General features: G+C 46.5%; 3 long non-coding RNA genes across 4 annotated transcripts; 1 reads left to right on the top strand and 2 right to left on the bottom strand.

The window, feature by feature from the left end:
• Window positions 1–13,820: 13,820 nt before the first annotated feature.
• On the bottom strand, window positions 13,821–23,639 carry Scd-ps1 (stearoyl-CoA desaturase, pseudogene 1). The gene is made up of 3 exons (XR_010063269.1): window positions 23,049–23,639; window positions 21,640–21,752; window positions 13,821–13,835 (listed from the first exon to the last, which is right to left on the bottom strand). It is a non-coding gene; the product is annotated as a stearoyl-CoA desaturase, pseudogene 1 (long non-coding RNA).
• Window positions 23,588–27,224, top strand: LOC134485240 (uncharacterized). 2 transcript variants are annotated; one of them, XR_010063268.1, is made up of 3 exons: window positions 23,588–23,934; window positions 25,207–25,345; window positions 26,865–27,224. It is a non-coding gene; the product is annotated as an uncharacterized LOC134485240 (long non-coding RNA). The 2 variants fall into 2 exon arrangements; XR_010063267.1 differs by having other exon boundaries at window positions 23,588–24,094.
• LOC134485241 (uncharacterized) lies at window positions 24,660–26,426 on the bottom strand. Its single transcript, XR_010063270.1, has 2 exons — window positions 26,260–26,426; window positions 24,660–25,338 (listed from the first exon to the last, which is right to left on the bottom strand). It is a non-coding gene; the product is annotated as an uncharacterized LOC134485241 (long non-coding RNA).

Below are 27,224 nucleotides of genomic sequence, written 5' to 3'. Positions count from 1 at the left end.
GTCTCTTACAGTTCTTCCCCACTTCTTCCACTATGTATTTGTTGGGGCAAATCATTTCTCAGTGATGAATGGTTAGGTGAAGAACTGCAGAAATGGCTCGGAAAATGCTCTTGCAGAGGACTTGGGTTCAGTTCCCAGCAGTCACATGGCCCGGAGCACAGCTGTCTACAACTCTAGTTCCCGGGAATCTAATACTCTTCTCTGACTTCCTTAGACTTTTGTATGCATGTGGTATGCACACACGCACACACATACACACGCATACGCATACACACACACACACACACACCAAATACACATATATTTGTTTTTTTGAGACAGGGTTTCGGTTGGGGATTTAGCTCAGTGGTAGAGCACTTGCCTAGCAAGCGCAAGGCCCTGGGTTCGGTCCCCAGCTCCGAAAAAAAAAAAAAAAAGAAAAGAAAAGAAAAGAAAAGAGACAGGGTTTCACTGTGTAACTCTGGCTGCCCTGGAACTAACTGTGTAGATCAGGCTGGCCTTGAACTCAGAGAAATCTGCCTGTCAAGTGCTGGGATTAAAGGTAAGCGCCAACGCCATTTGATTTGTTCTTTAAAATCTTATTAATTGACTGGGTGGTGGTGCTCGCCTTTAATCCCAGCACCCAGGAGGCAGAGACAGAGGCAGGAGGATCTCTGTGAATTTGAGTCCAGCCTGGTCTACAGCCTGAGTTCTAGGGCAGCCAGGGCTATAGAGTAAAACCTTGTCTCAAAAACAAACAAACAAACAAACAAACAAACCCAAAGTAGTTGGGTTAATGGAGCGAATGGATGATGTTTATAACTGAAGTGCCCACGTTTTCGCTTTCTATTGAGTTAAGCTGTAATTTAGAGGTTGTAGTAAAACTAAGAGTCCAGGAGAAACTTTCAAACAAGTATGAAAGCCCAACACATCAGAACGGAAAAACCCAGTCATAGGATTGCCACCAGACCTCGATGTCACCACCCTTGCGCCAGGCCACACAGCCCAACTGAAATGTTAAGGAAGCAGATTTCCCCAACAAAGGAACTTTTTACACAGCAGCAGGAGATTGCAGTTGCCCACCTCCCCCATCCTACTAAGGAAGTCTTTTTATTTCTAAACCCTGACAATCACGTAGGCTGAAGTCATCTGACATCTTTTGTTTCATGTTAAACAAACAAATCCAATCCCCCAAAAGAAACCTAAGATTCTGTTATTGACCATCTGAGCTTTCACCATACTTTGAAGACTTGGGGGGGGGGCAACTCCAAGCATAAATTCTAAGTTAAGGTCAACTAAAACTAAATTTGCTACCGTTTTTCATTTTTTTTAAAACAAGCTTAAGAAACAAAATGTTTCCAGCAAGACACCAAAGCCCAGACTTTGTTCCTTAGAATTCAAGTAAAAAGTGTGTCACGTGCTTGTAATCCCACTGCTATGAAGTTGGGAGACAGACTAGGTTGGAGCGGCCACCCAGCAAACAGCAGAGAGATCTTGGTGATGCCCACCGCTCATCATCATAATTCCACCATTCTTCCAGGTACACAGGAGGGGGAATTTGGCCATGGTTTCGGGCCAAGTACAGAGGTGTCTTTTATAACAGACACTCAGAATAAGGAAAGGGAACAGTAAAGACATTGTTCAACCCACAAAAACCCAGGATCCGAGACCAGTGCCTTGAGAACCTGTGGCTACAGGTAGAGAGACACACATTCTGTTCTGTGTTCGAGCATGAAACCATCACTCCCATACACTGGGCATGCTATCTGGGCATGAACTTTGTCTGAAACCAAAGTGTGCTGGTCCTCATCGGTTCCCATTGTCTTGTCCTTACTTAGGACAGAGAGATAGCAGGGAGATTCTTCTGACTGCCCATTGAATTTTGTTGAACCGTTACTGTATTCCTATGTGATGGAGAAAAGCAAGACAGAGAGATCAAAGAGCTCACCCCCGGGATGGGCAAGATGGCTACAGGAGTTTGCTGCAAAATCTAATGACGTATGAGTTACATCCCCCAGCCCTGCATGGTGGAAGGAGAGAACTGACTCCAGCAAGTTGTTTTCTGATCTCTACCCATGTGCTATGACAGGTATCCCTCATTCCCCCCACAATTTAAAATTTTATTTTACTTTGTCTTAGCTGTTTGTTGCTGGTTTTTTTCCCCCTCAACTTGAGACAAGCTAGAGTTCACTGTGAACTGAGAAAAATGTTCCCTTAAGATTGGCCTGGAGGCAGGATTGTACAGTATTTTCTTAACTAGTGATTGATGTGGGAGGGCCATAACCTCTGGTGTTCCTGGGGCACTAGAGCTGGCTGAGCAAGTCATGGGGAGCACTAAGCAGTGTTCCTCCAAGGCCTATCTTCAGTTTCTGCCCTGAGTTCCTGCCCTAACTTCCTTTCATGGTCCATGGTCCATGAACCGTGATGTGGACGGGTGAGCAAAAGAAACCCTTTCCTTCCCCAAGTTGCCTTTGGTAAATTATCACAGCAATAGAAACCCTAACTAAGACATATGGATATGGGTATTTTGCCTGCGTCTATGTCCATTGCACACCCTATGCCCACAGAGGCTAGAAGACATCAGATCCTCTGGGATTGGAGTTACAGAGAGCTGTGAGCCACCATGTGTCCCTGGTTCCCTTGAGGAGAGACCTTAACTACTGAGCCACCTCTCCAGCCCCAAGGAAATGTAATTAAAAAAAAAAAAAAAAGAACTCACCTGTAGTCACACCAACATGAGTGGTGGGGCCGAAAAATAAGCAGTCAAACTGAGGCAGAGAGATTACAAATTCCAGACTAGCCTGGACAACTTAGACCCTGTCTTATAATTAATAAACAGAAGAAGCTTTGGGATACAGCTCAGTGACACAGTGCCTGCTTAGCTTGTGTGAAAACCTAAATTCTACACCTAGTACTAAAAAGAAACACACACACACACACACACACACACACACACACACACAATCACTCTTCCCTTTGGCCTCTGTGTTGCTAGTTTTGTGTCAACTTGACACAAGCTAGAGTCATCGGAGAGGAGGGAGCCTCGGTTGAGAATATCTCACCGTAAGGTACATCCAAATGAAACTAAGAAAGAGAGGTATATTTATGTTGGTGGGCAGAGGTGCCTTAAATTGGGTCCCACAGTGTATGCGGGTGCGGGACTCTTCTGGAGACTGCCGGATACCGGTGCTGGAACGGGTGTGGTAAAGCAAGAACGCCCACATGGAGAGACAGCCCGGTGGGTATGTGTTGTCGAACTCCGATTCCGTGAAGTGTTCAGTTTACTGAAAGGGGATTTCTAACGATCTTCAGGGAAACTTCCTTCTGGAAAGGGCTAAAGTTGCAGGGGTCTGCTCTGCCCACATCACTACTTAGGGCTCTAGAACTTTGACTGGTGCGAAGATTCTAAATTGAGAACTAATCTTCAAGGTTACGGCGTATATTATGGTGTATTTACGAGTGTTACTAGCTTGCTTTATGAACCCAGGGAAGCGGCTGGGGAGATGGCACCCACGTAAAAGCATGGCTTAAGAGGAAGTCCATCTGCAGTCCCAGCGCTTGAAAGCTGACTCGGGACTCCTGGGCTAGCTAGCTACACTAGCCTAGCTCAGGGGTCATGCAGACCTAGCTCTTCAACTGAATAAAATGAAGAGCAATCGAAGACACTCTGCACACACACACAGGGACCAGGCTAGCTGACGTGCAAGCCTCGACTTTTTCATCCCCGGTGACATCAGCCTGGAACGCTCCCGAACCCTTGGCCGGCGTGCTTTCTCTCATGCTTTCACGACCCAATCTTCCGTGTGCTTTGCTGAGGTGGCACTCTGCCTCCTACGTGACCGCCTTGCCCTGCCCGGTTTAGTCTGCTCCCGCGACCTCCAAGGCAGAGGTGGACGGGAGCCCACACCCAAGGTCTCTGTGTTCCTCCCTGGCCGAGAGGGAGGGCTGTGGGGGAGTTACAGCATCCCTTAGAAACTCCCTCTGCTCCAAACGGGAGGGCGACCGCAAGAGGCACGGGCAACTCCCGGGCCAGGGGCAGCGCCTCCTGATTGGAGCGGGCGCGGGCAGAGCCTCAGCGCGGCTGCTGATTGGCTGTGTGGAGTCAGGCGCTGTGGGCCGAGTGGACCGGAGTGACCCTGGGGGCTCTGAGTGACGGGCGGCGACTCGGGCGGCTCCCCAGGTTGGCCTGGGTGTGGGCTGGCTGAGGGCCAGGGTAGGAGTGTGAGCACCGCCTGCGGTAGGGCGGCGATGAGGCCTATCGCACAGTTGCCGCCCTCCTCCCCGGGATGCTCTGAGGGCTTTCATGGGTCATTCAGTCAGCCCCGAGTGCTGAAAGTCCGGAGGACGGCCGTATTGCTGTGGTCACAGTAATGCTTGAGGTGACCCCCACGGAAAGTTCAACAGAATCACATACAAGCAATTACCCCTGGATATGTACCCAGATCGATGCAGCAGATGCCCAAATATTGGTGCGCAAATATTGGCAGCGCTTTTGACACTTGCCGAAAGGTGGAGCCAACTCAGTTGTTGATCGGCAGATGAGTTGGTACACTGGCTGAGATACGCACACATTCAGTGGTTTATAGGCAAAAACAAGGAGTGAAGCAGTACTTGAGTGAGATGGAGACATGATCACACGTCTGGTTGAGGAGAAGGGTTTATTGTAGATATGAAGAAGAGGACAGCCAGGGGCATCGGGACGAGCCCAGAGCAGACTAATCATGGCCAGCAGAGAACCAGGCCATAGAGGAGAGAGAAAGGTGGAGAGCAAGAGAAAGAGGAGTCTAAAGTCACCAAGACCCAAAAGGACAACGAGGCAACATGGCCAAAATGGCGGGGTTATATAGGAATGAAAGCTTGGGGGTCGGGGAGCCCAAGAGCTGGGGAAGTTTAGGGTAGGGACCGGGAGAGACCTGAGAGGAATCACAGGTAGTAATCCAGGAGGCCAGCACACACTTTGATATGCTAATAGGCAGCCACAGGTGGCCATTTGTCTTGAGTTTTCTTTTGAACCTGACACTACTGATTTATGCTACTCAGTGGGCGATTGCCCAAAGCTGGTTGCTGGGAGTGGGGCAGCACACACAGGTTATCAGTTGTCTATTTCCATATCTATGCCGTACAAAGTGAGTACAGCACATTGTTTTTTGCTAGGATGGGAAAAGGTCGGCTTGTGGCTGGTAAGATTAGGTGTCATTGGCGAATGGTTATAAGAGTTTTGGGGGGGGGGGGTTGGGGATTTAGCTCAGCGTTAGAGCGCTTGCCTAGCGAGCGTAAGGCTCTGGGTTCGGTCCCCAGCTCCGAAAAAAAAAAAAAAGAGTTTTGGGGGATGAGTTGTTTTAGAGGGCTGTGGTGGCCCGGGCCTCTAGGGAGGCAGAGAGGAAGGTGGATCTCTGTGAATTTAAGGCCAGCCTGGTTTACAGAGTTAGTTCTAAGACAGCCAAGGCTACACAAAGAAACCCTGTCCTGGAAAAACTCCAAAAAGAAAAAAGAAAACGTTTTGGAGAAAACAGTGGTTACATAATATCGTGGTTGTACAAAATGCATTGAATTGCACACTTTGGGTTGCTTCTACATTTTCTATTGTGACATTGGTTAAGCATGGAAATACACGTGACCCTCCCTCCCTTCTCCAGATGCTGATGCTTGTTATAGCCTGGCTTGGACTACTCTCTGCTGTGTGAGAAACACAGGGGGAAAGGGTTCTTTTGTCTTTTCTGACCAGGCCTTCACCTGAGCCCACAGCCAGCTGAGTCAGCACACCACACACTGCTCCTTAGGAGCGCTCTGTAGCTTGAAGAAGCCCTGAGTAGCCCATGGAAGGGGTGGGGGCAACTGCCCTTAGCAATCCCAGAATAGTCTCAATTCTGATCCTGGAGTCTGTGGCATTTGCCCCAAGGTCAGCGTTGAAGAATCAGCACTTGGCTAAAACCACAGAAACTGTGGGCCAACTCTAGGTTGAATTGGACCCTGTGTCATTTCCCATAGTTTGTCACGGAGACATAAAGTCGTGAGAGATCTCTGCCTCACATCACTGACTATCGACTTTAGGTACAGAGAGGTGTTTCCAGTAGATGTTTCTGAAGAGCTCGGACCTGGACAGGAGGATAAAGTATGGTAGGAAAACTAGAACAATAGGAGGTTCAATCCTGTGGTTTAAGGACAATTCTTAAAATCGAGTGTGGCTGAGATGACCTGTTACGGAAACTGGAGAGAGGGCTCAGCTAAAAGCGCTGGATGCTCTTCCAAGGGACCCAGGTTCAATTCCCAGAACCCATATGGTGGCTCACAAACATCTATAATTTGTTTTAGGGGATTTGATGCCACATATGCAGGCAGCACACACACACACAGAAAATACAAATAAAATATCTTTTTAAAAAGATAGTTCCCTTACAGGTTGTGCTGGTGTCCTTACGGTCAGGCCATCACAGCACTTGCTAATACAGTCAGATGAGAGCCCTTCTAGCCGGCAGCATCCAGGCAGAGAAATGCTGTCATGGGTGTTATGATTGTATCTTCAATCTAGTGGACTCAGAATGTGAATCTCCGACTCATAAGAAACTCTAATCTGTGTGTTTGTATTGGCATAAGCCTTTTAGACCCATGTTGACTCTGGGTTTCTTTCCACTACTGTAATTAGGTGTAGCGGGGAGACTTGCTTTTCTCCTGAGTCACTGTAAAATCTGAGACTGAAGAGCTTACTTTTTGGGATGGTGAGAATACAGCATGCTTGTCTCAATGAAAAACTTGAACTTTCCAGGTGGTGGAAGTTCACACCTTTAATCCCAGCCCTTGGGAGGCAGAAGTGGGCAGATCTCTTGAGTTTGAGGTCAGCCTGGTCTACATAGTGAACTCTGGGACAGCCAGAGCAATGCAGAGAAACCCTGTCTCTAAAAGCAAACAAAAGAACAAACAAACAAAAACTTGAAATTAACCAACACCTTATTGATTTCGGTTTGAGTTTCAACTGTTTTCAACCATAGTTTTATGGTAACAACAATAAAAATACAAGAGATTTTTTTCCCCTCATACAGGCTCTGTGATTAAGCTATGTAACCGACAGAGCAATTTAACATTTGAACAGTTTCACCAGCCCCCCCTCAAACTGTGCCTACTTCCTCTTGTTGCTCTGCTGCCCACAGCTTTCAGGCTGTTAGGTGACTCTGGATTTGTATATTTAGGACATTTCACATAAAAGGAATTATACAACATCCTGACTTCTGTGTCTGATCGCCTGGCCTCAGAACAGTGTCTGGGCTCCCATGTTTTGCTATGTATCAGACTTCTTTCTTTTTTATGAACAAAACGCTAGCATATGGATATACTACACTGGGTTTTCAGTTTTGAGTGGAATATTTGTGTGGTCTCGTGTTGGGTGATTCCATACTGCGGGAGTGAACATTTATGTACAAGGGTTTCCATTTCCTTGGTTATATACCAAAGAGCAGAATTACTGGGCTACACGGTACCTTATATTTTAACTTTCTCAAGAATGGCCGATGTTTTCCTCAAAGTAGCTAAACCATCTTAGATTCCTCTTAATGAGTTTCCATTTTTTCTGAATCCCCAGCAACACTTGTTTTTTTTTTTTTTTTGTTGTTGTTGTTGTTTAATTATTATTATAATTATAGCCATTCTAGCGGGTACGGGGTACTAACTCGCTGTGTTTCTGATTTATTCCGTTGTTGTCTGCTGATGTGGAGTGCCTTTTATGTAATTATTGGCTATTTCTGTTTCTGCTTTGCAGAGATGTGAGGCCCAACACTTTTGTTAGTTTAGAAGTGGACTATTTATCTTCTTACCGATGACATGTAGGAGTTTCTTTTATATTCTAAACCTCATTTCCTATGATATACACAGTTTAAATACATGTTGTCTTTCATTCTATGCCTTGCCTCGCCTTGTTTCTTTAATTTTTGAGACAGGGTCTCACTATGTAGTTGAGGTTGACCTCAACCCCACGATCTTCCTGCAAGTCACTCAAGAAGCAAGGCCATCCGCAGTGGGGAGAGGAGTGTGCAGAGAACGGAATGTCATACCAAAGTCAAGGTTCCTCCCGTTACCTTTCAGGTACCTGCTCCATGGCTACACCATCAGATTTGGATTCATCAAGGCTTTTAAGAAAGAAAATTTCTGGGCTTGCAATATCACTAGAACAGTTTGGTAGATAAGAGTTTGTCTGCGGTCATCAAGGTGCTAGAAGCCCCAGAGGTGGATGGGGAGAGGATCTGGAGGCCTGGGAAGGAGGCCACCAGACAAGAATAACTCCATGATGTTGTGTCTACAGGAGGGGAACTGCCAGGATGTGCACCCTCAGGGCTCTGGGTCAACGCCAGAGTCTTCCTGTCCAGGGAGAGGAAAAAAAGTCCAGAAACAGAACAAACCACAGGAGAATGGAGAAAGAAGAGAGGACCCAGGTAGGCAGAATGAAGGTGATTCAGAGGTTCCTGTCCTGACGCCAGACAGTCCTACAGGGAAGGATGCCTCAGAGCAAGGGGAATGGGAAAGGAGGGATAACACTGTTGGCAGAAGCCTGGATCTTATCAATCCAAGAAGCAATTTAGAGAGACTGTCTCAGTAGCACACTGAGTTCCTGCTCAGGAAATTGACAGTCCCCTAGGTATCTTGTAGAGTCCCCTTTTTCAGGAAGTTACTTCTGAGAAGCTTCCTACCAACACTGCCCTTCAACCTCTCCAGCTCTGCCTTGAGATCGGAGGAAAAGGCGGCCCAGGTACGTTTTGAAATAGAGAGAATTAGAACCACAATCAAATAGTTAGGTCACCACCAGTTCTGCTGTCCAACCCTTTTAAACCCCTTCTTGCTTTGGGAGTTTGGGAATCCCACCACCATCTTAATGCTGTCAGAGGCCGTCCAATGTCCTAAAGATGGCATAGCCTAGTAGCCAAGGATGCTGGGCGAGCAGTGTTCTCAGGGACCTGGACACACCCTCCCTTAATCCCTCTTGTTCTATGAAACAAGAGATCCTGTTATAACTGAAAGGCAAACTCTTTTCCTAGCTGGAACCACTTTGTCTTACTATATGCATGGGTTTTTGTTGTTTGTTTTTGTTGTTGTTGTTTAGATCCTTAATCTAAGGACTATTTAGATGTCTGATTTACTGCTGTGTTCTGACATTGCCAAGCTCTGGGGCTCAGGGCAGAAAGGAAGGATGCTATGTGGAGGGAGCAGCTGGGTCTGATCAGAGAGACACTTCCTTATAACTCATTCCCTGTAGCCCCATCCCTGCTCAAGGATCATACCTGGCATGGTAATTCTTTCCCATTACTTTTCGCCCGCTTTCCAAACTCTCTCAAGTAACTTTCCCCTCTCCTATCTAGCACACCACGGGTCATGATGACTAAGATGCATTACGCACATGTTGTTACATCTCCAGATTAAGCCACCTACCCTGAAGTACAGACCACTTCAGTGAGAGTTTTCCGAGGCAAAGACTATCTGAAGGATGCTAAACTCTTAGAGGCAGACAGGAAAGGACTTTTGAAGGTCAGCATGAACCCGAGACAGGATGAGAGGGATACAGAGACAGGATGGGGTGAAAAGACAACTGTATCAGTTTAGCATCCTAAAGGAGAGGTATTGCCTTTTGATACTTAAGCATGTTTTAAAGTGATGTACACAGCTGAGCTGTGGTGCATGACTTTACTCCCTGCACTCAGAAGGCAGAGATAGATCTCTGAGTTCAAGGCCAACCTGGTCTTCAGAGTGAGTTCCAGGATATCCAGGACTACACAGAGAAATCCCGTCTCAAGAAAAAAAGAAGAGTGCTGTACAGGAGTGGGTTAAAGGTCATTTCTATAGTTATCAGCAGAACATTAAGCTTCTGTCCAGGTGACATTTGGAACAGGATCTCAGCCACTCTTGCAGCTTTTGTCCCCGTTCTCTTAGTCCTGGCTAAGACAGCGGCCTTGGACACCCTCTTCCGGTCATAAGCCAGGCCCAGGAGAGCTATGCAGTCGATGAAGAACGTGGTGAAGTTGATGTGCCAGCGGTACTCACTGGCAGAGTAGTCATAGGGGAAGGCGTGATGGTAGCTGTTGAAGCCCTCGCCTGCAACAGAAGCAAGGAGAGGAGTTAGGGGCTCAGCGATTGTGGCTTCCTCCTCTGCACACCTCTTACCTGCAAGGTACCTTGAACCACAGAGAACTGTGCTGCTGTTAACCGAATAGATGACCCCAGTGTCTTCTACCCGGAGGAAACAAGAAGCCTCTGAGCATCTTAACTGTATTGAACAACCTCACTTATTGATGGGGTAGGGGGGCTGTTTTGGAAAGGATGTTTCTATTGTGATAACTAGATGAGAGAAGATTAGACTATTGGCAAAATGCTTCATCTTGGGAGAGCAAACATAGGTACTGACCCAAGACCCTACTGTCTGTGTCTATCTGCATGCTTTCTGGTGGGATGTGATGGGGTGTGTGCTTCTTATGAAGATGGTGTTGGTATCTGTAAATGTGGGAGGTTCCAAGAGAAAAGGCAGCAGTGGTGAAGGAAGGGATGCCTAAGATCTGGAGTTCCCTAAGTTATTAGCAGCTCACAGCGGGCTGCTTTTATCTTTGATTTTGGGTGAGAGAGGTACTGATAAGTCAGATCCACTCTGGAAATTCTTGGAGATTCCTTTGTTTTTGGAGACAGGGTTTCTCTGTGTAACAGAGCCTTGGCTGTCCTGAACTTGCTTTGTAGACCAGGTTGGCCTTGAACTCAAAAGAGATCCTCCTCCCTTTGACTTTGGAGAGTCCTTCTAACTGCATCAAAACAAGAAATCTTCAGAGATCAACTTTCACAGACAACAGGAGCATAAGACAGTAGGGAAGGTAATTCAAGATGCCAAGAAAACAAAATAAAACCGGACTGGCAGGAAATAGCTGGAGAAGACCCAAGGGTGAGACAAGCAGACAGAAGAAGAGATAAGAAAGAAGTCGATTGGGTAAAGCAAGAGTCCATCAGCCACTCTGGACAACCAAGCATGGGGACACGAGTTGAGGAGGCTCACTACACATCCAGTTACAGAACAGAACCCACGCCAGGCCACAGCAGTCTACGGAGATCTTGTAATTGTCGAGTTCGAGTAATTTATTTCAGGAGGATCGAAGTAAGAACATGGTCAGAGGTAGAAGAAGGCATCTGATTTAGAAAAACTAGGGCAGAGAGATGAAGAGGGAAATATATTCAAGATGGCGCACTTAGACTCGAGGGAGCTAAGTCAGAATTACTCTTTCTGCATTCTCTGTAGCAAGATTAGATGCAAAACACTGGGCTTGCTGTCTATCCTACAGCCCCTGATGTTGGATTCATTCATTTCCTAACTGAAGTGAGACACTAGTCAACCAGGAGGAGACAGGAGAATGACACAGTTAACAGGGCTTATTATAGGTTGGGAATTGTGGCCCATGCCTTTAATCACAGCACTTGGGAGGCTGATACCAGTGAACCTTTGTGAGTTTGAGGCCAGTTTGATCTACACAGCAAGTTCCAGAACAGCCATGGCTATATAGTGAAACCCTGTCTTTAAAAAGGCCTAATATATACACCATTTGGAGACTGTTTTGGACCTGGTGTTTTTCACCTTTTCGTTTTCTTTTTTTCGAAACAGGCATTTTGACTTTCATATATGTTTCGTTTTTAAAAATACGTAATTGATTTAGCTTTTTGCTGATGTTATTTTTAGAGACAGGATCTCTCTGTGTAGCCCTGGCTGGCCTGAGACTTGCTGTGTAGACCAGACTGGCTTTGTACTCAGCTACTAGACCTTGGTTTTAAGATAGAAGAACTAAGACGCAAATCATCATTAAAAACAAATTTAGGAGCCACATTCGATGATTCATACCCGCAATTCCGGCATTTTGGTGACTGAGGCAGGGACGCTATTGCAACTTTGAGACCAGCCTGGGTTACAGAGTGAGTCCCGACTTAAAACAAATAAATCGTATTCTGTTTTTCAGGTTTCTAACAAAAAATACCTAACTTGTAGATGATTGAATGTGGTTGTGCCAGTGGCTTATCCAGCATTTCCACCGAAGTTAGCACATTATCTTGGGTCTTAATGGTCTCGTCACAGGGGCGATATCCATAGAGGTGGGCGGCGCTGTTCACCAGCCAGGTGGTGTTGAGCACTACAGTGTATCTCAGTAAGGTGGCAACATAAAAACTGTGTAGAAAAGTTTCACCCCAGCAGTACCAGGGCACCAGCATGGGCAGGATGAAGCACATGAGCAGGATACCAGGCTTGTAGTACCTACGTGGGGAGATCTACACTGAGTCTGGAGAAGCCATTCCCACATGTACCTGAAGTGTCCACTCTCATACTGTCCCGAGCTTCCCTCCTAACACTGTAGGCATGGGGGAAGGGCAAGGACAGAAACCATCAGGAGAGACTGGGGTAGGTGATCTTTAGAATGCATGGCCTTGGGCTGGAGAGATGGCTCAGCGGTTAAGAGCACTGACTGCTCTTCCAGAGGTACTGAGTTCGATTATAAATAAATAAATAATAAATATATATTTATAAATATATAAATAAATAAATATATAAATATATAAATATAATAAATAAATCTTTAGAATGCATATTTTTAAACAAGGCAATAGGATGCATTAAATGCCTTTCCTAGGATCACATCACTAGAAACCAGTGTATCAAGTATAGGACTGCCTGTCGCCTGACAAGAAATCTGTTGTTCTTTTCCACAGCGCACAAGACCATGTTACTTACACAAGTCACAAACTCAAAGCCAGTTCTGCTCTCTGGGCTGCTGTCCATGTGCTTCTGAGTTTCTTTTTTCCTTTCTTTTTGCCTGATAAGGTCCTTGGCACAGACGGTGTGGCATGTCCTGACTGCATTTCTTCCCACCACTTCTTAATCTTTCCTCTGCTTTCTACCCAGGAGGCCTCCTGGGTGTCCTTCATCATCTGAAGGTCTCCATCCCTCTGGAGGCCTTGCTCCGTTCTCTATCCTCCTCCAGACCATGAAACCCTCATTTCAAGGGACTCTATTGCATCTGATGATCTCGTAGTTTCTTTTTAAAGATCTATTTATTTATTTTATGTATGTAAGTACACAGTAGCTGTCTTCAGACACACCAGAAGAGGGCATCAGATCCCGTTACAGATGGTTGTGAGCCACCATGTGGTTGCTGGGAATTGAACTCATGACCTCTGGAAGAACTGTCAGTGCTCTTAACCACTGAGCCATTTCTCCAGCCCTCGTGTAGTTTTTCTTTTTCTTTTTAATACCCTTTCTTTGTATTTCCACTGAGCCAACTTTCCCCCCCTGTACCTCTTAGGGACCATATTCTGTACACCCTGCCTTGTATCATGATTATTTTACACTTCCCTAGTCTCTCCACCTCAACAGGCTAGAAATTCCTTGAGGGGAAAGACTTGGCTATATTCACTTTTATGTCTTTGCCTACTTTAGTTAGATTAGTGATAGTTAAATCAAATTGCATTTAATAGCATCCATGAAAATTGCTCAAAGGGCATGAACTGAACAAAACAATGAAATCTCTTTATAGCCTCTGAGCCATTAAAATGAGTTTGAAGTGGTGATCTTAAACATACAAGCCCTGAAATCTCTCAGCTTTTATTTTCAAGTTATAAGAGAAAAGGTGGGGTCCCTAAACCCCAGGTTCCACCCCCATCCCCCACTCACCTCCTCTGGAACATCACCAGCTTCTCAGCTTTTAGGTCAGACATGTCCAGCTTTCCGCCCTTCTCTTTGACAGCCGGGTGTTTGCGCACAAGTAGCCAACCCATGAGGGAGAGAAGAAAAAGCCACGGCGGGAATTGTGAGGGTCGGCGTGTGTCTCTGAGAACTTGTGGTGGGCGTGGTGATCATTCTGGAAACAGACAAGAGGAACCCAGTATTGAAAAGAGTTGTTCTCAGGACTGGGGATTTAGCTCAGTGGTAGAGCGCTTACCTAGGAAGCGCAAGGCCCTGGGTTCGGTCCCCAGCTCCGAAAAAAAGAACCAAAAAAAAAAAAAAGAAAAAAGAAAAGAGATGTTCTCCAAGGCAAATGCAAGGATCTAGATGTCTGCAAGGGCCTGAGACTCTCAGTCAAATTTACAGAGTCCTACGACTTTGTCTCCCCAAGGAGGCCTTGGCGCAGGGCACCCTTTCCTACACACTTGTCCCAAAAGCTTTCAGGGAAAAGCAACTTACAGTCTCAGACTCAGGAATAGCACTGTTGCTCCCTGAGATTGTGGGGTACAGAGAAGGGCAGCAGTGAATTACAACCCTCATTTTCATTAGCAAAGAACAGTAGGCCTTCAGGCAAGGACAGGGTCCTAATGGAAGGCCTCATCCTTGAATACAGGGATTGTGAAGCAGGCGGGCTTGGGGCCTGGAGTGTTGGTCTGTGAATCCAGATATAGGAAGCTTTATCTTGATACCTTCATAATGACAGGTTACTCAACCAGTAACAAGACCAGCATGTAACTTATGAGCTCAGGCACATTTCCTAAGGACGTCTTATGTGAGACTCTTTCTAAACCTTTAATTATGCACCAATAATATCACCCTCTTCCTTTTGCCCCACAAAGAGATCAGGAGAAATCAGGGTATAAGCTGCCAGGACAGAGATGATTATAGACCCATGTCGAGAACTTCCAATGTTACCGTGCAAGAAAATTTTGTTTCCTGCTTTCCTCTATTTTCACAATGAGCTCCACATGACAAGCTATAGTTGCTACAGCCTGATATCCAGGGAAGCTCCATTCTCCATTCCCTTCCTTCTGTGTTACAATGCCTCAGACAGCTTCAAACCCCCCCTTCGTCAGCTTGGCAGCCGCAGCTGGTAGCCCAACACCGGTCTATGAAACTGCCCATTAACATAATTTCATCATCTGAAATGAGAGATAATGACAGTATCCACCTCCTAGGACATCATAGAGACTTAATGAGTTCATCTGTGTCAAACGCTAGCATGGTGCCTGCAAAGAAGTTGTGGCTATTAGAAATGTTTGCATTTATTATCTGGAGCAAGAGTCCTTGGGTCTGCACCTTTGCAGTCCCATTGCACTGGGAACTTACGATAGGTGTCACAAAGTGTAGGTTTAATGTTTATTGATGGTCTAGGAAGCCGGGGTCAGTGCTTGACTAATGTGTGATGGCCTTTTTTGCTGAAAGACCACATCAGTCACACTGTGTGAAAGCATAGGAATCTGGCCAAAAAACGTCCCAATAGTAACTAGAGAGCCTCTCCACGAGTTTCCCTACCCAGTGACTCTTAAGTTATCTCATGTTCTGTGAATCTCAGAACCAAGCATGTTCTTCAGGTGACCACAGAAGAGTGGGAAAGGCAATGGCTGCCCTGCTGGCTACTCTCAGGGCTTTGACTCCTTCTTCTGTGTCCCGGATCATCAGTAGATGTGACACACACATCTGGAGAGCCACGGTGTTGGCCATGATGAGGAAGAGCCTCAGGGGCAGCCGAGCCTTGTAAGTTCTGTGGCTCTGAAGGCGATGAGCTCTGGCTGTGATGCCCAGGCCAGAAAATATATATAACACACACACTGCAAGGGAAGACAGTGGAGGTCACCAACTGCAAAGTTCATCTGTTAAGAATATTAGGACACCATTTCTGATGCCCCGTTGTGTCTTGGTAAGGCTTGGCATGGGGATCTGATTTCTCATGAATCCTAGGGTTATGAAGAGAAGCAGAACCTTTTGACACCAAAGCAATGGAATCAAGACATCGCCAAATATATGGACAGACAGGCAGGACATTCACAAGTCTTGGACTTATGGGTAAGAGAACTGACCAGAGAGGAGACCAGGCTGCTCTCTGAACAGAGAGATAGTCAAGTCTTTACTGATTGGCTGAAGTGATAACATGTGGGCAGAGAGACCCCCATCATCTCTCTGACGAACTTTAAGTGTACAAGCTGATGTTGCTACATAAATAACATGAAGGAGGGATATAAGCAAAGAAGCCATGCTCTTACTCAGTAACCAGCTGAAGGCCTAGGAGTTTATTTGCCTCTGTCCCACTAGGGCGTTTCTGTCTCAGGGATGCCTTGCTCTCTATGACTGAAAAACTTCCATCACTTGAATACAGTACCAACCCCTCATAGACTCTCCACCCAGAAGTGGAAATAGGCTAAGGAGGTCCAGGTACTGAGGAGGTAGGACAGGGAGTAGGGTTTGAGCCATTGTCCTTGTGGGGAGCACTGTGCCAAGTCCTGTGTCCTCTGAGCTAAGCTAATTTTCTCTAAGGTGTTGGAGGCCATCAGTGATTCCCACAGTGCTTAAGGACCCATAGACACGGGTGCTCTCAAAACAGTAGCCAGATCAATCTGGGCACTGCCCAAATAGAAGAGACCCAAGTGGGGAGGGGTGCATGAAATGCGGAGCAGAGACAATTTGGCAGCCAACACAGTATCATCCATTACTGTAGCCATAGAAGGACGGCTCTATTAGGGATAGCCGGCCCTGTAGAAAGTCATAGTTCCACAGGGGCTTAACCTTCCCCAACTATACCTTAAATAGGTTAGGCTCTATTATGACATCAAAGTTGAGGAAATGCATGATGTAAGTGGTATGTTTTTCTAGGAGCACAGGATTTTTAAAAATAGAATCGTGGTTTGCAGCTAGTGTTTCTGGCACCAATCGATGTGTTCCGGCTCCAGCTCTAGCATCTACTTCCTGACAGCAGAGTATACCCTTCGTTGTCCTACCTCACTGACCCAATGTCTGCAGCTCAGGAGGTTGCACAGTCCATGATGGGAAAGGGAGGCACTGAGGGGAGCCATCTGTTCCTCTGATGGGTAGCGTGAACACAAAAGTGGAGACCTTGGGGAAAAAAACCAAAAAACAAAACCAACCAACTAATCAAACAAAAAACTATATCCAGTACTCCCAGGGGCAGCTGGAAACAGTGGCTATGCAAAGGCTACAGAACTTTAAGGTTTGAGAGCTCACACATTGTTCAAGTAACCCTATGCCCCACCCACCCCCAGGCCAAAAAATAACGGGTTACTAATGAAAAGATACCAAAAAGAGAGAAAGCCCAACCTTGGCTTTGGGATGTCATTTCACTCTTGCATTGATACCTGAGGCTTGCCAAACACAGTTTGGGGCGAGATCTGAACTGAATGAGGCCTACAAGGAGGGCCCAAGGCAAGGAAGCTAGCAGGAGCAGAAACTATTTGAAGACTTTCCTTCTAGGGAGGAGGAGAGAGGAGAATCCATGGTCTACAGAGGAATGTAAGCTCTGGGTTCAGTATTCGGAACTCACGCCCGGGGTTCGCGGTGGAAGAAGAGAGACATCCAGCTGCTTCAACAGGATGACTGTCTCTGACCTACCGACAAGCTACCCCGCTATATATGGGAGTGGAATGCCAATGTGTGTGGGGGGGATGCCATGTGAAAGAAGAGCAAGATATTCCCAACCTGAGGGGCAGGATCTTGAGGCAGGAAAGGCTCCCATTGCATTTTCCCGAAGACACTTGAAAAACTTCCAAGCTGAAGCTCCAGAGTCCAGATGTCACCACTTATGGGACCTAAGAGGACTGGGGAAGATGGAGACAACTCCTGGCCAACTAGCTTTTTGCTACCACTACTCTCCAAGAGAGGGTGCCCACTGCTGCTGCTGACACTGCTCTAGAGAACCTCCCAGCGCCTTCCTGAGGACTAACCCCTGCATCTACTAGGATTGGGCCCACTCTCCCTGGCTCAGGCTTCACAGGGGTCACAAGGGACACTACCCGCGAAGCTCATCTGTCGATGTCAAGGGCAGCACTTCTCTCAGCCCAGGTCTGTGAATCCCTGAGGGCCTGAGCTAAGGCACGTCAGGGACCACACTGTCTCCCTCAGTCCAATAGCCCTAAGGTTAGGCTGCTCGAGGTTTGTAATGTCTGCCAAAGGACTGTGTGTTGGGGACTGTGAAGACTAGCGTAGTATCCATACCGCTGGGAGGGATGAAGGCAACAGGCCAGATGGGGAATGGAACATGAGACACTCTGCAATCTGATTCAGTGCTGCACCCCAGAGACCTGCAGAGAGTAGAGGGAGGAGCCATGCACCTGTGCACTTGAGTTGTCTAGGAGCCTGTATCATCTTCCTCCCAGGCAAACCAGCCTCATCTAGACAGAGGGTAAGGTTTGAATAGTCATATGGATGAGCCTCTTCTGTTTTCTCCTGTATAATCTTCCTTTGTTTTGCCCCCTGACTGGGCTCAATGTGTAGTCCATAAAGCTCCTGGCCCAGTACCTGGCAAGAGAGGGCCTACTTCTCTTGTGACTGGAAGGGACAGGACAGGCAGACAAGCAAGAACTCACACAGAAAAGCTTGTTCAGGGACTGTTGCTGTCTCTTCTCATGTCTGTTCCTTCAAGACAACACGTGTATGGCCCCAGCATCCATGCTAAGGGGCGCCCAGAACTGACACTTTTGCATCCAACTAGGCTCTGTTTCAAGTCCAGCCAATCCCTCAGGATCCAAAGGGAAAAGGATGGAGAATTCTATACAAAACATGGCTGCTGACCTGTGTCAGAGTGGACCTCATTAAAGAAAAGGAAAGACCAGGAGCATTGGCTCAAGACAAGGGGAGCTGCTCACTGAAGAGGCAGGTGTAGACCTTGGAGGAGGGGACCAGTGTGATCCCATACAGGGCTCCCATGTGCAGCAGGGCCATGAGGGTGATGTTCCTCTAGATGTACGCCAGCTTGGGTGGGGGCCCCTCCTCATCCTGGTAGCTGGGGTCACGGATATCTTCTCTCATTTCAGGACGGATGTCTTCTCTCCATTGTTAGAAAATCTTTTCTAATTTCTCTCCTTCATTCTTTAGCCCCCACCCCCAGAGAGAGGCTTTGTGATGTGGTGGTCCTGGTGGTCATCTAGGAGCTAGAAAGCTGTCAGAAGAGGGAGCAGAACGTCGGCAGAGAGTAGCTGCTTGCTTGGCAGCAAGGGAACCTATGTTCTCCATGTGGGTCGGGACAGAATGTCCTACAAACACAGGTCCTGCTTCAGTACCCAAGTGAAGAAGAGTTAGCTGGAAGGGAAAGTCCTAGTGAACTAAAATCCAACTAAGAACAGAATGTTCAGTGAGACTATATGCTTGGTTTACCTTAGTCACGGGGGCAGAAAGCAGAGGAAGGGGCTGTATTTATCATATGCTTTACATGATGCAGGGAACTCATCTGTTTTTGTGACTAGATGAGGCCTTACATTATCTGACTTGCATCTCAGAATCTCATCATCCTAGCCTCCTGACTACTGGGATTTCTGGTAAACACCATGATTTTTGATAGTTTCCAGATCTGTCATAAAATAACTTAAACCTGGAGGTGTTCTCTGCACTGTGGAACCAAAGGCAGGATGATCATGAGTTCACAGTCAGTGTGTCCTATCACCCAGCTCCTGAGCAATCGAATTACAGAGTCAGACATGGTTGCAATGCTACCCCCTACCCCCTCCTACTTCCTCTTCCTGCCTCCTACCTCCTCCAACCTCTTCTTACCTCCTCCTAACTCCTCCTCCCCCTTCTACTCCCTTACCCCCTCCTACCTCCTCCTACCTCCTCCTACCACCTCCTACCCCACCCTACTCCCTCCTACCCCCTCCTACCTTCTCCAACTCCCTCCAACCACCTCCTACCCCATTCTATCCTCACCTACCCTATCCAACCCTCTTCTACCTCTTCCTACCCCATCCTATCCCTTCCTACCTCCTCCTACCCCCTCCTCAAAACAAGATACAAGAACAACAATAAAACCCAACTTGGAAGATGGGTAGCCTTCCTTTCCAGGAACAATTTTTTAAAATGTTAACAATGAGGTAATTAGGTAAATGCAAATTAAGGCGCACGTGCACACACACACAGACACACACATACATACATACATAGACATACACAAATACATACGTACACACACATACACACACACATACATACACACATACACATACATACACCCACATACATATACACACATACACACATACATATACACATACATATATACATATAAACACATATATACATACACATAGACACATACATACATATATACATACATATACATACATACACATATACATATACACATAAATACATACATATACACACACATACCTATACATACCCACACATACACACATACATACATACACACATACACACACATACCCACACATACACACACACATGCACATATACATACATATACACACTTACACACATACCCACACATACACACACATGCACATATACATACATACACACATACACACACATACACATACATACACCCACATACATATACACACATACACACATACATATACACATACATATATACATATAAACACATATATACATACACATAGACACATACATACATATATACATACATATACATACATACACATATACATATACACATAAATACATACATATACACACACATACTTATACATACCCACACATACACACATACATACATACACACATACACACACATACCCACACATACACACACACATGCACATATACATACATATACACACTTACACACATACCCACACATACACACACATGCACATATACATACATACACACATACACACACATACACATACATACACACAAACACACACACACACTGCATGGCTGGAGAGGCAGCTGTGGGTGCTGGAAACCCAACTCCTATTTTTGGCTGTGAGTCTAGCCTTTAATGGCTGAGCATCTCTTCAGCACAAGAAAAACATTTATAAATAATTTTTTTTATCCTTTCCAGTTTTTTTTTTTTTTTTGGTTCTTTTTTTCGGAGCTGGGGACTGAACCCAGGGCCTTGCGCTTCCTAGGTAAGCGCTCTACCACTGAGCTAAATCCCCAGCCCCCCTTTCCAGTTTTTTAACATAAACTCTCACAGTTGTATTATGTTAAATGCATGTTGGCTATAGAGAGTGAAATTATGCTTCAGAGCATCCCTCACTGGATATTGTATCCCTCATCTTTGTTTTCTCCTTATGGGTCCCAAATATGTCCCGGTGCATCCATTTCAATATTGTCCCAGCCAATCTCTAAGGACTACTGGGGTCCTGAAGTGCCATAAGCTGGAACTGGAAGGCTCACTCCTGCCTGACCTGTAGGCCACACACACTATTTACTAAACTGTTCCGTGCATGACTAGAGACATTCTCCCTCCTACCCCCCCAGCTGAGGACCGAACCCAGGGCCTTGCGCTTGCTAGGCAAGCACTCTATCACTGAGCTCAACCCCCAACCCCCGACTAGAGACATTCTAATTATACCACAAAACAAAGCATGGCAATTTTGTGTTGTGGAGAGCTGATCTCAAAACTACCACAACAAAACTCTGTCCCACAATGGAGCCTTTGGTCCTACCTCTTTTACTTCACAGGATATTACTGTATAGCTCATTTTGGAGTCAAATATTGATCAGTCCTGTCAAGCTCAAATATTCCCATGACCACTGCCCTATCTGATGTAAGTGATTTGGTTCATAGAGAGCTCCACTAAGAAGCATCTCAAATTTTTCCAAGAGCTTGAGCTCACTTTAGCCACCAGTATATCAGCGGGTCCCATGTTTTTAAAGCCTACACCCACTGACCAGAGTCATTGCTTAGAAACTCTTTCTCCTCTTGCAAGTATTCTGGCTCTCAGATGCCCAGAACTTACCAGAGCTGAGACCGTGGACGGAGTAGAATTCAGGACTTCCAGGACTGAAGCTGGATTTCTGCTTCCAAGTGTGGAGCTGTGAAACAGGTCAGGTGCTGCCCCCGAAACCTGTCCTGTTATATATTATACACACACACACACACACACACACACACACACATGTATATGTGTGTATGTGTATATATGTATATATGTGTATGTGTGTATGTGTATATATGTATATGTATATATACATGTATGTGTATATATGTGTGTATGTGTATATATATGCATGTGTATATGTATGTGTATATGTATGTATGTGTATGTGCACACATACATACACATACACACACACACACACACACACACACACACACACACACACACACACCACACAAACACACAGAGGCTGTCCAGGCTCAGCCTCACCATGTGGGCTGTTTCTCAGAGGTATGGATTTAAAGGCATTGGATGTCTGAGTCTTTCATTTCCTAGTACACCTTCTTCTCCTGCCGAAAGGGGCAAGGTGCACAGAGGTAGCTGGCCTAGGTGGTTCCAGGCAGAGAGGATGGAAGAAGGGAGGAGACAAAAGAGCAGGCCTTGGCCAGGTCAGAGCCATGTGCTCTTGAGAGCAACACAGGTGATCCTAACATGGGCCCAAATCCTGTCCTCATCTTTCCCCTTGAGAAAATAGTATGTGAGGATGAAGAGATGGATCAGTGATTAAGAGCATTGGCTGCTCTTCCAGAGGTCCTAGGTTCGATTCCCAGCACCCGCACGGTGGCTCACAATTGTTTGTAACTCTAGTCCAGGGGGCTCTATACCCTCATCTGGCCTCTGAGGGCACCAGGCATTGAAACACCCATACACATGAAACAATCTTTTCTCAAAAAAGAAAGTTTGATACATTTGTCAGTTCTGGCTTCCTCACTGGTCAAAGACTATTTGATGCTACCTTATCCAACCATTGTCAACGGCTCAGTTCCGTCTGCTGTCTCCTATGCCACCTCCTCTTTTCCCTCCTTCCCCCCCTTTTTCTCCTTGTCTTCTCTTCCACTGGCCGCTGGGTCTCTCCTGTGGCCATGGGGACACGAGATTTCATTCTGGAAAACAGTATCTAGTTCGGCACTAAGGGTGAATTCAACCCTGACACATGGTGAATGCTTGGGCAATGGAGAAATTAACACAGGAGAGACTGGTGGCAATGACTACTCACAACTCCATCTATCCTGCCTACCTATTTTCCCAGGAACATAAGAGGGAAAAATGGCAATGGGTTTTGAACCAAGGGTTCAGTTGTAGTTCTCTGGCCTTCCCACCAACTCTGAATGCTATCAACCCTGCAGCACTACACACACACACACACACACACACACACACACACACACACACACACACAATGACAAAGGTGCATGTACACTCCATACTTAGTCTATGGGTAGACTCTGCCAGGTAAGGACTCCGCCAGGAATCAGTAGGCATTGGCTTCTTTTGGGTCCATTACTTGTGTCTGTGCCTTCAGGACACCGGGACTTTTGGGAGATTCCTGAAGTCCTGGGTAGAATTTTGAAGTGGTTTTGTTTGTTTCGTTTGAGCAAAAGAGGGCGGAAGCAGAGAGGTGTTTGTACCCAGCAGCAGGCTGCAGCAGTAGGCTATGGAATAAGGGGCGCAGCTATTGAAAGATCCCTGGAAGATTCATTTTGTGCAGGCCCCGCCCTCTGAGGAGGCTACTCCATACTTCTAAGAGAGTAAAGTGTCAAGTGGAGTTATCAAAAGGCTTGGTCATGGTCACACCATCCAGTCTGTGGTAGAAGTAGTTCAGAGCTGACACCCGAGCTCTTGAGGCCCAACCCTATTGCCCTATGACTCATGAGAGGGCGGGCCACACAGAGACCACTGCTCAGCATTTCCGTCCCAAAGACAGAGAGAAACTGAATACGTAGGTAGTCCTCCCTAGCCATCCAGGATGGCAACTAAAAAGTGCAGTCTGCAAGGGCGGCGCCTCCTGATTGGATCGGGCTCAGGCAGAGCCGCAGAGAAGCCGCTGATTGGCTGCGCAGGGTCAGGCGCTGTGGGCCGAGTGAACGCGAGTAACCCTGTAGGCGGGTGCTGACCGGGAGTAACCCCGGGAGGGACCGCACGCCTCTCCCTTTGTCTCCTCCGACTCTAGGCTCCCGCCCCCCAGGCTTGCCTGGGCAGAGACAGGGCGTGGGAGCGGAGGCGGGGCTGAGTGCGACTGTGCAAGCCTCGGAAGACTCGCTAGACCGAAGCATTTGAGCGCAGCTGCTTCCTTCTGCCTCAGGCCCCAGCTTTGTAAGTGGGGTTCTGTGTGAGGCCGAGTGGAAATCTCTAGGACAAAAGTTTATAGATCTTCGAATAGAAGTGGTGAATGTGCCTTAGTGACTCTGGAGTGATCTCCTGTAAACAGCCTTAAACTGCAAAAAGGTGGCTTCTCCCAGCCTGTACCTCCTGGGTAAGGAGTCTGGAGACCGTTCCTGAGACAGTTTTGATAATGTAAAGAGGCAACATCAGGAGTGCGCTTAAACACTGTTGGCGGGGGTGGAAAGTGGTTCAACCACTGTGAAAAACAGATTGGTGTCCCCATGAAAAGATGAAGAATTCCTGCAGGATCACACAGGATCACTCCCGTTACACAACCAAGTCAGTAATGGTGCACAATGCCCATAGCAGTGTGACCAGGTGCACAGGGCCATAAACTTGCCACCTCAGCTTTCTCACTGTGATTAACTTTAATAGTTAGCTTGACAGGATCAAGACTCAGCAGAGAGATATACTTTTTAAGTGTGTCAAAATGGGCCAACTGAGAAGGGCGAGAGCCACCTTGAATGTGGGTGGCATCTTGACACATGCCAGGGTCTGGACTGAAAAAAAAAAAAAAAAAAGGCAAGAGGAGGTAACCGGTGGCTCCCTGACCGGCACTTCCCTGACTTAAGACGCAGGATCACCTCATGCTCCTGCTGACAGGGCTGGAACGCCTCCCTGCCACACCTTTCCATGCGAGCCATTAGGGAAACTTATTTGTCCGGTGTTTTATTCATATTTTATTAATAGTCGGGAGGGGGAAAAAAAAGACCTGTATCTCCCAAGGAATTAGGAAAAGGAAAATCTGTTTACAGTTTGACCAAAATTATGGGGGATCTCCATTCCTTCCCACCGTGGCTGTACATCTTAAAATCTGTAGACCCGGCAGAAGCCAACTGCAGAACGTTCGCAAATATAGCTGTGAATTGGGTTAACTGGAGGAAGGAGACTGCTCCCCGGGACAAAAAGACGGGCTGTGCTGGGGAGCTGGCTCAGTGGCTAAAATCCTTGGGGGACAAGCTTGAGGACCTGGCTCCAGACCTCCAGAATCCAGGAAAAGCCAGATGTGGCAGGGCATCTGCAACCCAGGGCTCTTCTCTCGAGGTAGTAGGGAGAAACAGATGACCGTCGGGTGGTTCACAGGCCAGCTAGCCCGCGTAGCAGCCCTGAGGAAGTAGATAAAGAGCATTGTTCACACACAATGGGGTGCTGGTAAGAAAAATGAAAGGATTCCGGTACTGATTGGTGCTGCACTGTCAACAGATGTACAAAACATGCTTCAGGAAGAGAGCCAGATGTGCAGCTCACAGATCGATTGCTTCTGTTTCTGTGAAACATGCAGTTGAAGTCCAGAGAAAAAGAGAACCTGGCTGTTGCCAGGGGTGGGGAGTGGACCTGGAAGGTGAGGAGAGGGGTCAATGTTGAGACAATGTATAATGTCTCTTTGATGTGAGGGGGATTTTCTTTTCTTAATGCAGTCTTTTTCTTTCTTTCTTTCCTTCTTTCTAAGATTTACTTATTATTATATATAAATAAACTGTAGCTGACTTCAGGCATTCAGGCATTGGATCCCATTACAGATGGTTGTGAGCCACCATGTGGTTGCTGGGAACTGAACTCAGGACCTCTAGAAGAGCAGTCAGTGCTCTGAACCACTGAGCCACCCCTCCAGCCCAAGGGAATGTTTTGAAAGTATGTGTGTCAGCTCTGCAGCACTGTGAATATGCTAGCACCATAGAATTGTTCACTTTCATTTTTTTAAAAATCATTTTTACTTTAGAAGAAAAGTAAATGACTTACAGTTACCATAGCTTATACCCATTTCTTAATGGGGATGGGGAAAGAAACTGGACTGGATAAAATCCCTAGGATCCCAGTAGGGCATATTATGACCTGGGTATCAACAGGGCTCTGACTGCACCCACGGGTGAATCCAGCCCAGCAGACTGTTTGAAAACTCAAGCACACAGGACTGTGTGGCACTGCGATTCTGATCAGTAGCATTGTCCACATTAAAGTGGCTAATTTTGGTTTGTGAAAATCCACATCATTTAAAATGGCTATACTAGGAGAAAAAGGGGGGTGAGGTGGGGGAGGAGAGAGTCTTCTAGGTCACCTAGAATTCTTTAAGAAACCATAAGACCTACAAGCATTCTTGCGCCCTCTGCTGGCAATTTTTAAAGAAACCACTTTCCTTTTTCGGACCAGAAATGCTACTGCCTCCTATGAGAAATGACTCAGAACCAGAACCTTGTTGGGGTTTTTTGGGCTAGTCCTCACGTGGGCTCAGATCTACCAGGAGTCAGCACAGCCCACCTGCTACTTTATAGCTCAGATAGAGAAGCCTCGGGAGGGAAGTGGAGTGGGACAACCTGACTGTCCCAAGGAGGACGTTCTTTTTGACTCCAGCATCTCCAAGGCACACTCTCCACTTCTTGTACCTTGTGGTTATTATCTGAGTCCCTTGCTCCAAATTCACTGAGCAAAATATGTCTTTGCCTGCATCACAGAAAGTTAATATAGGTCACAAAATTGGACTCATACTCACTGTGGCATTTACCATGTTTTATAACAAAGACAGAACCAAAGCACATGTGTTCATTTCATCACTCACTGACTGTTTAGCCACAGTGAGACTTCCCAGCAGCCCTTGAGGGGCTGAGAATGCAATAGGGTAGACTGAGCCCTGTTAAAACTCAGCCATGGTTTTATGTTTAAGATACTGTAATAAACCCAAGCACTGGGGAAGCAGAGGCAGTGGATCTCTGCCAATTCAAGACCAGCCTTGGATACATAGTGAGACCCTGTCTCAATCAATCAAACAACAGACTCTGTAATAAGTACTTTTTGCAGTGATGTGACCAATTAACTGTGAGAAACAGCTCAATGGAGGAAGGATTAATATGGGCTTACATTTTCAGAGGTGGAGGTTGGTCACGGCAGAGAAGGCATGAAGGAACAGAGCCTGTTCCATGGGCACACAGAAGAGAATGACTGTGGGATCTGATTTGCCTTTCTCAAGAATCTTCAACACCGCTAACAAGCAGAGTGATCTGTGGAGATGCTGTGTTTTCCAGAAGTCATCTCAAACAACGTTGAAAACCACCAATATGCTTCCCCAGGGCCAGAATGTGTGTAGTCTTGTAGCTTCAAACTCCCATCTCACCCCTAAGCCAAAACAGTATGCCTTGTGAAACCACCTTACAGTTTCATTCACAGAACAAGATTCTCTGAGAGAAGGAAAATAAACCAGATCGTGGAATTTCAACTTTTAAACAACA

Source organism: Rattus norvegicus, chromosome 1 (genome assembly GCF_036323735.1).
Source record: "Rattus norvegicus strain BN/NHsdMcwi chromosome 1, GRCr8, whole genome shotgun sequence".
NCBI lineage: Eukaryota > Metazoa > Chordata > Mammalia > Rodentia > Muridae > Rattus > Rattus norvegicus.
Note: the sequence above shows the minus strand (reverse complement) of the source record. Positions and strands in the feature narration are given on the sequence as shown.